This window comes from Lolium perenne, chromosome 1 (assembly GCF_019359855.2).
Source record: "Lolium perenne isolate Kyuss_39 chromosome 1, Kyuss_2.0, whole genome shotgun sequence".
Classification (NCBI taxonomy): Eukaryota; Viridiplantae; Streptophyta; class Magnoliopsida; order Poales; family Poaceae; genus Lolium; species Lolium perenne.
This window is the reverse complement of record NC_067244.2, coordinates 104,116,465-104,129,560: the sequence shown is the minus strand read 5'-3', so window position 1 is coordinate 104,129,560 and position 13,096 is coordinate 104,116,465.

Genomic DNA, 13,096 nt, shown 5'->3' with positions numbered 1-13,096 from the left:
GATGGAGACTTCGATCTTGGGAGAGTATGGTTGGCGTGAGCTTAGTATGAGCCTCCTCAAGTGTGAAAGAATCCATTGCAAATGCCAAAGATGAAATGAAAAATCCGAAGAAGGGCAACTTTTTGTGTGACATGTGGCACAAGATGCATAAGGTATCTCTCACATGTACGACATGGTCCTTGAGATTCTCGGAGTGTATGATGAAAGCATCAAGACATACAACAATCATTGTGCCAACAAGATGTGTCAAGATATGTTGCAAAAGAGGCAAAAGGGGTGACGAGGAAATGGACCAAACCGGAAGCTCGGCAAGACAAGCCGGAAACACACGAGGGCGAAGGCGTTTGGGAACATACCCTTTGGTGTGAATCCCGTGGGTTGGATCATGTATCTCGTCCTTGTTGGGGTAGCTCTCAATTGTGCGTTTCGTCAACTCATGCTCCGTGGCGGTGGAAGTTGATGGTCGGGTACCTACACATGGAATGAGCAAAACAAAGAGCGTATGTGCATGGTAGAGGAACACATCATCCATCATGATGTTCCAAGACTTGTGCACATCACCATTAGTGTCAAGCAAGATAGTATGAAATGCATGGCGATAGTGCATATGGTAAGAAGGTGCATTCATGGCATGTGGCAACTCATGATCATAAAAAGGTGAGAAGGCTATGGGGGCCATCTCATGGACAATGAAATAAGCATTCTTGCATACCAAGCATAGGAAAGAGCAATTGTTCACAATCTTGGATGCAAGGATCATGGAGTAGTGCAAACATTTGGGGCAAAGCATGCGGAAGCTAATGTCATCCTTGTCATTATCATTGCAAGCAATACATGGTAAAGAGCAAGTTGTCGACATATTGCAAGCAATGGTGGAAAAATTAAAGCTCTCATAGCATGGCATGGTCATGGTATCACAAGCACTCAATTCCACATGGTCAACAATGTTATCAAGCAAAGTATCACATGGGAACATGAAAGTAGCATATGATGTAGCAAATGTGTCATCAAGATCATGCATGCATTCATAAGTCATCATGTCCACTAGTGGGATCATGGCATCACCAACACCTATGTTGTTACCTTTGTAGGCCGACTCATTTGAAGTAGGTGTGGTGGAAGTAGGAGGATCCATGTGGTCGACATGTGCATCTTGGAGCAAGCATGGTGAGATATCTTCATCGTCATGCACCATGTACATCGTCTCCATGATCGGGAACTCGTCCTCCTCGGAACCTAATGCAACATAAGAAGACACCAAAGAGGGAGAGGTTAATGTGTTAGCAAAATCGATGTCCTCCATGGACCTATCATCTACCTCTCGCAACTCACTCGGTGTATCACTCATGTCCTCCAATTGGAAGCACTCAAACTCACATATGGAGTAGTAGTCACTCAACTCACTATCACTCTCGCTCAAGTGGGCTAGGTGGCTCTCATGCTCACATGGGCTTGGTACCAACTCATCAATCAAGCATATGGGAGTAGGCTCGACTTTCTCATCTCCATGCGCCTCCTTGGTTGAAGGGAAGTTCCCATGCTCAACCATCTCAACTCCATCTCCTCCCAAGTTATCCTCCATCGGTGGCGCCGTAGTGTCGTGGAGAGCTATGCTCGGATCCACATCATCCTTGTGTTGGCCTTGTCGATCTTCATCTTGAAGTGTGGGCGTCGAAGGCTTCTTGGTGGCTTGAGCTTGGAGCTTGTCGAAGAAGAGTGTCTTGGCGCTTGGCTTTGTGCATTGCCATGCCTCATGACCCTTGGCCTTGCACACCTCACATAGGAGATTGGGACATTCCCGTGGAGGGTGGCCTTGTTGCTTGCACTTGTAGCATCGGAGTCCATAGGCACGTGACGAGCTTGAGGCCATTGTGGTGGTGGCACAAGAGGTGGAAGTCGCCGTGGAAGGACGGTATGCGCGATGTGCACTTGCCATCCTTGGAGTGGTAGTCACCATATGATGGTGGTTCTCGTCTCCATGTCGAGGCTCTCGTCTTCGGGCATCCTCACCATGGCTTGAGTGGTGTCGTCGAAGATCCGTGGAAGATGTGTGTCGATGGTGCTCATGGAGTAGCTTGTGTCGGCGGTGATCATGTGGCGACGTATGTCGATGGGGTCCATGAGGTGGTGATGGTCGACGGCGATCATGTGATGGTGTGAGTCGATGACGGTCCTCGCCATGCCTAGATGATGGCTCATGCGACTTGGCATGTTGCTTGCGGCTTCTTGTGGAGCTTGGAGAAGAGTGTCGATGACGATCATGTTGGGGACGCTCTTGATGCTCCATATGGTGTAGTTGAGGTCGACTATCTTGTGCATAAGCACGCTCATGGTGGTGCCTTGTGGAGCTCGGAGTAGTGTGTCGATGACGCTCATGTTGAGGACGCTCTTGGTGAACCATATGATGGTGCCATCGTGGAGGTCCTCCATCTTCATATGTAGCTCCCTTGGCCAAGTATGGATGCGAGGGCGCATCATCTTTGCTCCGTGTGGAGACTAGGCGAGGCTCCGCCATGGTGTCGATGTCGAAGTCGTGGCGTAGCTCCACCATGTCGTCCATGAGTGGTGAGCTAGTGTCGATGTAGAGCTCGTCGATGTCGTCCTCGGGGTGGTGCTCCACCATGTCGTCCATGTCGTCCTCGAGGTGGTGCTCCACCATGTCGTCCATGCATGAGGAGCCATTGTCGATGTAGAGCTCCTCGATGTCGGTCATGTCGGTGATGCTTGGGGAGCCATGGTCGTTGTCGAGCTCCTCGATGTCGGACATGCCGATGATGCTTGTGGAGCTAGAGTCGGTGTCGAGCTCCACATGTTCCTCCACATCCGCGGTGTTTGAGGAGGTGTCCTCCTCGAAGTGCTCCATGTACTCCTCCGTGTCGTCTTCGTCGCTATACATGTTAGCACGATGGTATCTATATGGTGTATGTTAGTGGAAGAAGACTACCTCGATATCTTACCGTGGTATGATAAGATCGGGGCGATCCAAAAAGCCGAGGTCAAAATCAATTGTATCGGGTACTCACACAAAGACACACGCAAAAGCTAGCAAATATGGTGGTAGGTGAGTGTGGTGGAAAGCCAAAAGACGAAATCCGAAATCAAGTTTGTTGTTAAGAGTGGGTGAAGTCCAACGAAATCAGATGTCAAAGCGATGATCACTAGAAACACGGAAAAGATATGGAACACACACACGAGATGAGCGGGGTTAGTGCGACCAAGGAATGAGCGGAAAAGTGTATGAAGCCCTTAATCAAGGGTGCTCGGTGTCACACTAACACAAGAAGAGATCAAAGCTTGGTTGCAAACTAAGAGACAACAAGATTTACACGCGGCCTCTCTTCTCTTATCACTCTTTTGCTTAAAAGCTTATGACTCTTTTGTGTATGGTGGCACTTGACACTCTTTTGTATCTATGGTGGCGCTTTGTACACTTTGGTATGTATGATGGCACTATGCACACTTGTGCTCTTTTTGTATTTTGGCGGCTTTTCTCGCACTATGTTAGCGTTAGCTCGCTTTTGCTATCTTGCCACACGAGTTTTGCTTAGAAGCTTTACTCCACACGACACACACACCTCACAATCGGGGCCACGTGCAATGTCTCGCAACACTCGATAAGCAATGCTCGTAGGATAGATCGCAAAAGGAAGAGGGGCTACACGGTGGGGAGCAAGTTATACCTAGATGAAAAGTTAGGCGGTGTCGTAACACACAACTTGCGGTGATGGCGACGATGGTGTCGTAGTTGCGCCGGAGTCCGGGGTGCCGAAGGTGTCGCCGCGGTGTTGATGTAGACGCGGAAGCTCGAAAGACAATCCTTGCACTCCAAAACGGAAACCGAGCAAATTAAGTCAATGCCCGAAAAGTTGGGTCAAAACGAGCGGTCGGAAGTTGGGCTCTAAAAATTTCGGAAAAGGTGTCAAAATTAGAGTTAAGATGAAAGGGGGTAACTGTGAAAGTTTGGGGTCAAACGGGCGCCGGAAAGTTGTCAAAATTTGGAGCAAAAAGTGGAGTCAAAATGGCCGAAAACTGGGTCAAACCCGGTCCAGAACCCGGTCAAACCGGACCTGGGACCGGCCGGCCCGGTCCAGAACCGGATCTGGAACCGGATGGGCCCTGGACTTGGTCCGGATGGCACCGATCTGGCCCCGGTTGCAGACCGGACGGCCGGTTCGTACTCGGTCTGACCGAAGTGCGGGCGTGTGGCGAATGCCGGGCCTGGAGCGGAAACGCGCGCGTGGTGGAGGTGCGGCCGAGCGATGCGGGCGGGCGGGCGAGTGCTGCTGCCTGCTGCGTGCGATGCGGCGTGGTGGCGGGGCCGGTCGGGAGCGGGAGTGCGTTGGGCACAGGCTGCGCGCGCGACCTGGTGAGGGGCGTGGCCAGCGGCGGCTGGGCCCAGGGGCGGAGCAGGGCGGTGTGGTGGTCGGGGCTCGTGGCCCTGTTGGAGAGCAGCGGCAGGGTGGAGCGGCCAGGAGGTCGTGGAGGGCGGGCGCCTGGTGAGGTGCGGCAGCGGGAGCAGGGCCAGGGGCCAGAGGCGGGTGCGGGCGGCGCTGTTGGGCCGATGCGGCGCGCGATGGTGGGCCAGCGAGGAGAGCGGATTGAGGCGCAGTGGATGGGGCGTGCGGGCGTTGACCCTCAGAGAAGAAGCTGTTCTTCCCAGTTCTTCACGCAAATGAGCCAAACTTGCTCAGATCTGAACGAAATTGGACGAATTTGATGGGGAAAAGATGGGGAAGTAGTAGATCAAGCACTCCAACATCAAATCCATGGACTAAAACCACTCAAAACGCAACGAAATCGCAGATCCGTCCAAAGGCAAATTAGGGCTATTTTTTGGGGCAATTTTTTGGGAAAAATTTTGGGCGAAAATGGAGAGATTCAAGGGTCAAATCCGCGGAAACCAAAGGCTTCTGATACCATATGATGAGGTCTAAGACCCCGTGTGTGGCCCGATCTCGCGGTTGACCCAAGGGAAAGGCGTGGGAGAGGAAGAACACGAAGAACACGGGGAAGAACGCGAAGAACACACGCACACAAACCCGATACAACCGATACTTACCCCCGTGGCTCGATGGACCACGCCGATAGAATCTCCTACGGAAGAGACCGCGGTAGAATTCCTAGGAGAGAGACCGGTGTTGGAGAAGAAGATCGGGGAGAGAGAGAGTGCTCACACTAGAATCTCACTCACAGATCTAGATCAACACCAAGGGTTGCCTTGATTACAGAGGGATGAAACCCTAGGGAGACAAAGCTCAAGTTCATGTTTAAGCTATCATCTTGTCTAAGGGGTAAAGGAGGGGTCCTAGGTGCTTATATAGAGGTACAAGCCAGCTTGGGTCGAAAAGGTACGCAAGTGGATAACTTAGGCAGCTTGGGGAGTCATTCCCGTCGGATCCGGTTTGGGGCCGGTCAGACCGGGCCTGGGACCGGGTGGTCCGGTCCTGGGGCCGGTCGACCGGGCGGCAACCGGACAGTCCGGTCGTGGGGCCGGTCCAACCGGGTTCTGGGCCGGCCAGCCTTCTTCTCCTCTTTCCTTCTTCTTCTTCTTCTTCTTCTTCTTCTTCTTCTTCTTCTTCTTTCTTGCACCATGATGAATGGCTCCTCTTCCCTTCCCTCGCTTCCTTGCACCATGGGTGTTCCTCCTCTCCGGTTCCTCGATGATTCTTGTACCTAATGATATGTAGCACACCGATATGAGGTAGCATTCCATTCAAGGTATTGACGAGGTCGAGTATCGAGAGGAAGGAGTTCACCTTGTCACGTGTAGCGTGGTTTAGGGTTGAAGGTCCACTTGGGGGACTCTTTGGCCATGGTGTAGCGTCGACAATAGGCGGGGTTGCACTTGATGGTCTTGGTGTAGCGACGTCGGTGACCGGGGCTACATCACGCATAAAGGAGAAGATTCACCTTTACGTGACGTGTCGGCGTCGATGCATATGATGTGGCGAAGACCGAAGGTCGGGCTACATCATCTCCCCCCACTTGAAAAAGAGTCGACCTCGACGATAACTCATCATGGACGGGTAGAGGTGGGAGATGACAACAACTCTTGAATGTGGCATCACTTATCATGAACCCTATCAATAGCACAAGACAAGCAACGCAACACTCAAAGAGTAGCCGAAGTTCCATGGGTATAGCAAGAGAGCGCAAGTTGAAGGAGGTAACCTTATCGAAGTGTCGGTGTGCTCTCATTGAGAGATCTTGTGTAGTGGAAGTGTGCGGGAAAAACCAGTCATTGGAGCTCACTTGTATCATGCTCTCAAGAGCTCTTTTTGTCAACTCGTGCTCGATCGAGGTTGACCTTGGATTTTGGGTACCTACACACACCATAGGCAAAACAAAGAACGTGTGTGCATGGTATATGAACACATCATCCATCATGATGTTCCATTTCTTTTGCACATCACCATTAGCGTTAAGCCAAGCATCATAATAGATATGGTGAATATGCGGAGTAAACATGGGAACATGATCAACATGGATATATGCAAAGTCTCCAAAATTTGAGAGAGCTATGGGGGCAATCTCATTTACAAGCATATTAACACTATTGCAAGCCAAGCATTGGAAAGAGAAATTGTTCATCATTTTGGTTGCATTAATGGGAGAATATTGCAAGCATGTAGCACAAAACATGTTCAACATTTGATCATTGTTGTCGACAAACCTAGGGAAAGAGCAATTGTTCGGCAAGGTTGTCACAACACAAGCATCATTAGCAACATTGCAAGCAATACATGGGAAAGAGAAATTGTTCGACATATTGCAAGCAATAGGATAGAAATCGAAACACTCATAGCATGGCATGGTCATGTTATCACAAGCAATCAAGTCCACATGATCAACAATGTTGGTATCAAGCAAAGCATCACATGGGAAAATGAAAGAAGCATATGACATAGTATTAGGATCATCCAACTCATGCAAGCACTCACAAATCATCATGTCCACTAGTGGGATCATGGCATCATCAACACCCATATATGTACCTTTGTAGTCCCGCTCATATGGGGTAGGTGTTGTGGAAGAGGTAGGCTCGATGTGGCCTCCATGTTCATCTTCAAGCAACAAGCATGGTGTGATATCATCATCTTCATGCACCATGTACATCTTCTCCATGATCGGCGTCTCGTCATCCATGGGACCTAATAAGACACAAGGAAACACACTAGAGGTAGAGGGTAAGTTGTTAGAATACGAAATGGCCTCACATGACCTATCAACTACCACTCTCATCTCACTCGGTGTATCACTCATGCTCTTGAAGTGGAGGCACTCATCAAGGTCACATATAGTGGAGTCACTCATCTCACATATAGTGGAGTCGCTCATCTCACATATAGTGGAGTCCCTCATCTCCATGGCAATGGCGTCATCGATGTCCGAGCAACCTAGCAAAGAGGGAGACAACACAAGCGGAGTAGAGGTTAAGTTGTTAGAAATCGAAACATCCTCACTCGGCTCATAGTGCGTATCACTCTTGCTCTCAAGGTGTTTGAAGTATGCGTTGCACTCGGCTTTATCTTGGGGTGTCATTTGGGCTTCTCGAGCATCTAGCTCGGCGAAGTATGCTCTCATCTCGGCTTGCTCTTGTGGGGTCATCATGTATATCTCACTAGGATAGGTGTATATGTATGGTGGAAGGAAAACTACACAAGTATCCCACCTTTCAAGAAAGTATCGGAAAAATGGTTCAAGTCAAGAGCAAAGTCAAAATGTATCGGGGTTACTCACACACACACTCAAAGCACACACAAAAGGCTAAAAACTCTATATGTGGTGGGTAAGGGGTGGATAGCCAACGAAAAAGATCAACGGAAAAGTCTATTGTCAAATGTGGGTAAGATCCAAAGTCAAATGTCAAAAGTGGTGATCTATGTCAAGGAAACACGGAAACACACACAACGGAGAACAATGGGGTTAGCGCGACCAAGGAAGTGAGCTAAGTAACAAGATGGTCCTAACGAAGACTATATGCTCGATGTCACGCCAACACAAGAGAGACCGTAGCTCGGTTGCATAAGAGTGAAGCAACAAGATTTGCACAAATGCCACTCTTCTCTTTTCTCTCTTAGTGCTCACAAGCTTTGCACTTCTCGGTATCGGTGGACACACACTCTTTTCTATTTCTTTTTTTTTCTCTTTTTTTTCACTTTTTTTTCTATGCTTAGAAGCTTTATTTTTCTCTATGTATATGTCACACTTTTTCTTCTTTTGTGTATCTTTCTCACCGAGCTTGCCTCGGAGCTTCGCTCAACACAACGCACACACACCCTCTCACGGTCGTGACACTTGTGCATTGCTTCGCAACGCTCGGAAAGCCACTCTCAATGGGATAGGTACACAAAGAAAGAAACGGGGCTACAAGGGGTAAGGGGCAAGTTATACCTAGTGAAAAGGTTAGGCGGTGTCAAGCACACGAACTTGCGATGGCGAAGTGGTGGTGTCGATGACGATGTCTAGGTTGCGTCGGAATCCGGGGTGCCAACGGTGTCGTCGCGGAGTTGGTGTAGGCGCGGAGGTGGAGTAGACGACCGATGCACTCCAAATCGGAAACCGAGCAAATTAAGTCAATGCCCGAAAAGTTGGGTCAAAACGAGCGGTCAAAAAATATGTTCCAAAAATCGTCAAAAATTAGAGGTGGGCTATGTAGAGTATTTGGAGAATGTTGTTAAAGTTTGGAGTCAAACGGGCTCCGGAAAGTTGTCAAAATTTGGGGCAAAAAAATGAAGTTAAATTGGACAAAAACTGGGTCAAACCGGTCCAGAACCCGGTCAAACCGGATCTGGGACTGGCGCGCCCGGTCCAGACCGGGCCCCGGACCGGATGGAGCCCCTGGATTGCGCCGGATGGCACCGGTCTGTGCTCCGGTTTCAACCGGGTGGCCCGGTGTGCCGCCCGGTCGGCCGGTCTGCGCTTGGCTTGGCTGAGCGGGAGCCTGGGGGCGAGTTGGGCGGTGCGGCGTGGGCGCTGGTGGCCTGGGCGGCGTGCTGTGGTGGAGCTGGGCAGGGGCCAGGCGGGCGGTGGTGCAGCTGGTGCGGGCGTGCTCGACCTGGGCGTGGGCCGGTGGTAGTGGCTTGCGGGCCGGTGGTGCTGCGCACGCAGCAAGGAGGCGCTGGTGGAGGCCTGGAGCAATGGAGCTGCGCAAGCGCGAGGCGCGCGTGGTCCTGGCAGGGTCGAGCGGGAGCGTGGCTTGCAGGCGAGCTTGGTGATTGGCGCGGCTCTGGGCGGGCACCTGCGGTGATTGGTGGGCGGCGGCCGGCGGATGCTGTGTGCGGGTTTGGCTGAAACGGGGACGATGAACTGAAGGATGAACACCACAGCAACACACCGAAAACGGACCAAAAATACTCAAATTCGAGCTGAAATAGATGGAATTGGGCTGAGAAAATTGAGGAACAAGTAGATCACCACAAGGGACAACAGATCTGTGGACCAAAACCACAAAAAACGCAACAAATCCAGAGATCAATTTTCGAGCTATTTTTTGGGGCAATTTTTGGGGAAAAATTTTGGGCGAAAATTGGAGAGATTTGTGGTCAAATTCGTGGCAACCTTTGCTCTGATACCATATGATGCGGCCTAAGGCCATGTGGGTTGCCCGATCTCACGAATTGACCGAGGGAAAGGCGGGGGAGAGGAAGAACACGAAGAACACGGCGAAGAACACGATGAACACACGCGACGCACACCAACCCGATACAATTCGGTTTACTCCCGATAGCCCGAACCACTATCCCGATAGAATCTCTCAAGGGAGAGACACGCGGTAGAATCCCCGAGAGGAAGATCGGTGTACGATCGGTGGAATCACACGAGTGAGAGACCGGTGGTAGAATCACAAGTGTGAGAGACTAATCATACAAGGAGTGCCTTGATACAATAGATATGATAATCTAAGGAGGGGGTTTCCCTAATCCCAAAGGGATGGTGGAGGCATGAGCCAAATTCTAGTTCATCTACTCTTACCTAATGAAGGGGGAGGTGGGAGCCTATATATAGGGAGCCACTAAGGAGGGGTAGTTTAGGCATAGAAGGGGGTACATGGGCCTTGGCCCTAATTGACTTGTGGCTAACGCTTCACATAGTCCGGAGACTCTCGTGTATGTAGGCCGGAGACTCCGGTCTTGATCTTCTTGGGCGCGGAGACTCCGTTGTGAGTTGGCGACGCCGGCGACTCCGGTGTAGCTGCGCCTGGAGCTTCTTCCATGCTTCCACGACCTCGGCCTTGAGTCCTCGAGAATCCATGGCATCCTCCACTTCCTCCGTACTTGGCGATGTAGTCCTATCATGGTCATATGACGGAGGATGAAGTAGCATACCATTCCACATAGGTAATTGTACGCACGCATAAAGGAGAAGATTCACCTTTGCGTGACGTGTCGGCGTCGATGCATATGATGTGGCGAAGACCGAAGGTCGGGCTACATCACGTTCTCCGCCTCCAACACCTTGACTTTGGCGGACAAATCATCGAGCGTAGAGTGCTTGGCAGTTTCTTCTGCAGGCGGAAAATTGCACATATTATGCATCTTGAATATTAATATCAGCACAAGAAAATCAAAGTCCGGATTTTGTACCCTGAAGGCGGGTTTCAAGAAGCTGGATAGCCTTTTGGCTGTTTTCCGCGTTCTGACGCAGCCCTTCAATCTCCGTGATCTGCTCCAGCACATGAACGCGTAGATCTTCGTGTAATTTCCGCGTGGTCTGAGAAGCAGAGATGAGTTAATTGGATTTTACAATCCTGGGGGCTGGCGAGGAAGTCAAAGTCTTGAAGGTATATAATTGTAAATTTCCGCCTAAGGTACATCTTGAGAAAGCATCGGCTAACACATGTTACACGGAAATGTCTGACTCAATGCTTGGGGGCTAGTATTACCTGCCGCACTTCTTTGTGCTTGGCAAAAAACACTCTCAGACCGTCCTCCAGGTCGGTAAGCTCCTGCATCTCCTCATCCGACTTCCCCCAGACCTTGTTCAGCATGGCGGAAACTTCCGCGTGGCGCTGTGCGAGGGTAAGCTTTTGCAGAGACTGAGTCGGTCGAGGGTCAACCCGAACCGTGTTGGAGGCTTGAACGAGCTTCACTTTCTCCTCATATTCCTCCTCTGTGGGCTCCGCGAAAGTGGCATCTGCTTGATCTTGCGGAGGAGCAGATGAGGAGGCACCCTTGGCGGAATCGCCGTGGTCGGCGGGATCTTCCGGAAGGTCATCAAGGTTGATGGCATCTTTGGGATCCGGCTTGGAGGCAGACGAAGCTTTGGGTGGGATCTCCACCTCAGGAGTAATAGGAACTGAAGCCGAAGACGGCTTGACCTTCTTCTTCAAGACCTTTGGAGCCTTGGGGGGCTGGCTTCCGGAACTTCAGTAAAAGAAAAAAGCATGACAATTAAGTAAAGGTTTACTTGTGAAGCCAGAACTTGGATCTCGGAAACAGACACTTACACGGAAGGCTTGAAGAAGTGCTGGATGGCTGGCTGCCCCTTGTTGCTGGTGTTAATCAGCTTGAGGCATTTCTTTTCCGCCTCCGCTTTCCGAGTGGCCGCAGTGCTAGGCACTTCGCGGGCGCGTTTAGCGGCGGGGCTGGAAGGAGCCGGCCTCTTCCTCTTAGGAGGGCGCGGAGCTTCGTGAGCTTCCGCTTCTGATGCAGCCTCCAGATCCGTGTTGCCAGTGGTGGGAACCCGGAGGAGAGTTCCGAGTTCGCTCTCTTCAAGGGCCTCGAGCTAGTGCATAGAGTTAAACACTTAGACAAAAAGTTTGAAACGCGAAGGAAAACAATGGACTAAAGTCAAGACGACGTACCGCGGTTCCGGAACCATCCATGTGAATGTCTTTGTTGCACACGTGAACGTGAAGTTCACGCGGAACCTTGATGAGGAGCCAGATCCTCTTGTCGATGGCGTCGGCGGAAAGATTGTCTTTTGTGATGCGCATTGGGTCGTCGCGCCCTGTGTACTGGAACATCAGTTGGTCCCTGTGTTGGAGCGGCTGGATCCGCTTGGTGAACCAGGAAAGGGTCAAGTCCTTCCCTGTCAGCCCCTCCTCCGTTAGCTTGCAGATCCGCCTGACGGCGCGTGTGAGCTGGGGCGACTCGGAGAGGTGGGGGCAGTGCGTCCATGTCGGAAGCTCGGTGGCGGGGCAGTTCTTGAACAGCGGCAGTTTCCTTGTGCTCGCCGGGTCGGAAACGTCCTTCAAGTAGAAGAAGCCCCCAGACCAGTACCGCGCGGATTCGTGTCGGTCGGTGTGGGGGTAGACGCGGCCCGGGCGGATCATGAAGGTGATGGATCCGCATGTTGCTAGCTCGGTGGAGTTCCGGATCCTCTCCTTCTTGACAGTAAAGTAATATTGGAACAGGGGGAGATCGGGAGTTACCTGGAGATGGCCCTCGCAGAGGGTGACGTGATTGCTGATCGCAAGCACGCTATTCGGAGAAATATTATGGGGCTGGAGCCCATAAACTTTCAGGATCTCCAGGAAGAAGTCCGAAGGCGGAAATGAAAAGCCCCGCTCCACCAGTGCTTTCGTCAGCACTATCTCGTTGTCCTCCGGAGCTGGGGCTAAGGCGTTCGGAACTGACCTCCAGCTTCCGGGTTGCAGAAAGCCCTCCGCCTCGAGATTCGTCAGCTCCATCTTAGTGGTGGTGCATGGCCACCATTTTCCCTTAGCCTCAGCATCTCGTTGACGAGCCTTTGATTTCTTGGCGGCGATCTCTTCCGCCTTGTGCTCCGCCTGATCCTCCTCGGAGGCTTTCTCCGGGTTAGCAGAAGTCCCTTCAGTCTCCTTGCCGGAATCCTTTGAAGGACCCAGCTTAACTGGGACGAAAGGTGGAGGGGCGAAGGAGATTGGGGTGGCCAGGATCGGTTCAGAGGTTGGAGGCGGAGTCGTTGAAGACATCTGAAGAAAAGACGAATGGCGGAAAACATTCTTTAGTCGGATCCAACATCGTCGTCCCCAAATTCATCCCTACCAACTACGGCGCGAGGGCGAAGTTAGAGAACTCACCGTAATGGCTTCTGCGGTGGTCGGAGTCGCCGGCGACGAGGTTTCCGCACGGTGGCTCGCTGATGTTAAGAACAAGATGAACTCGTTACG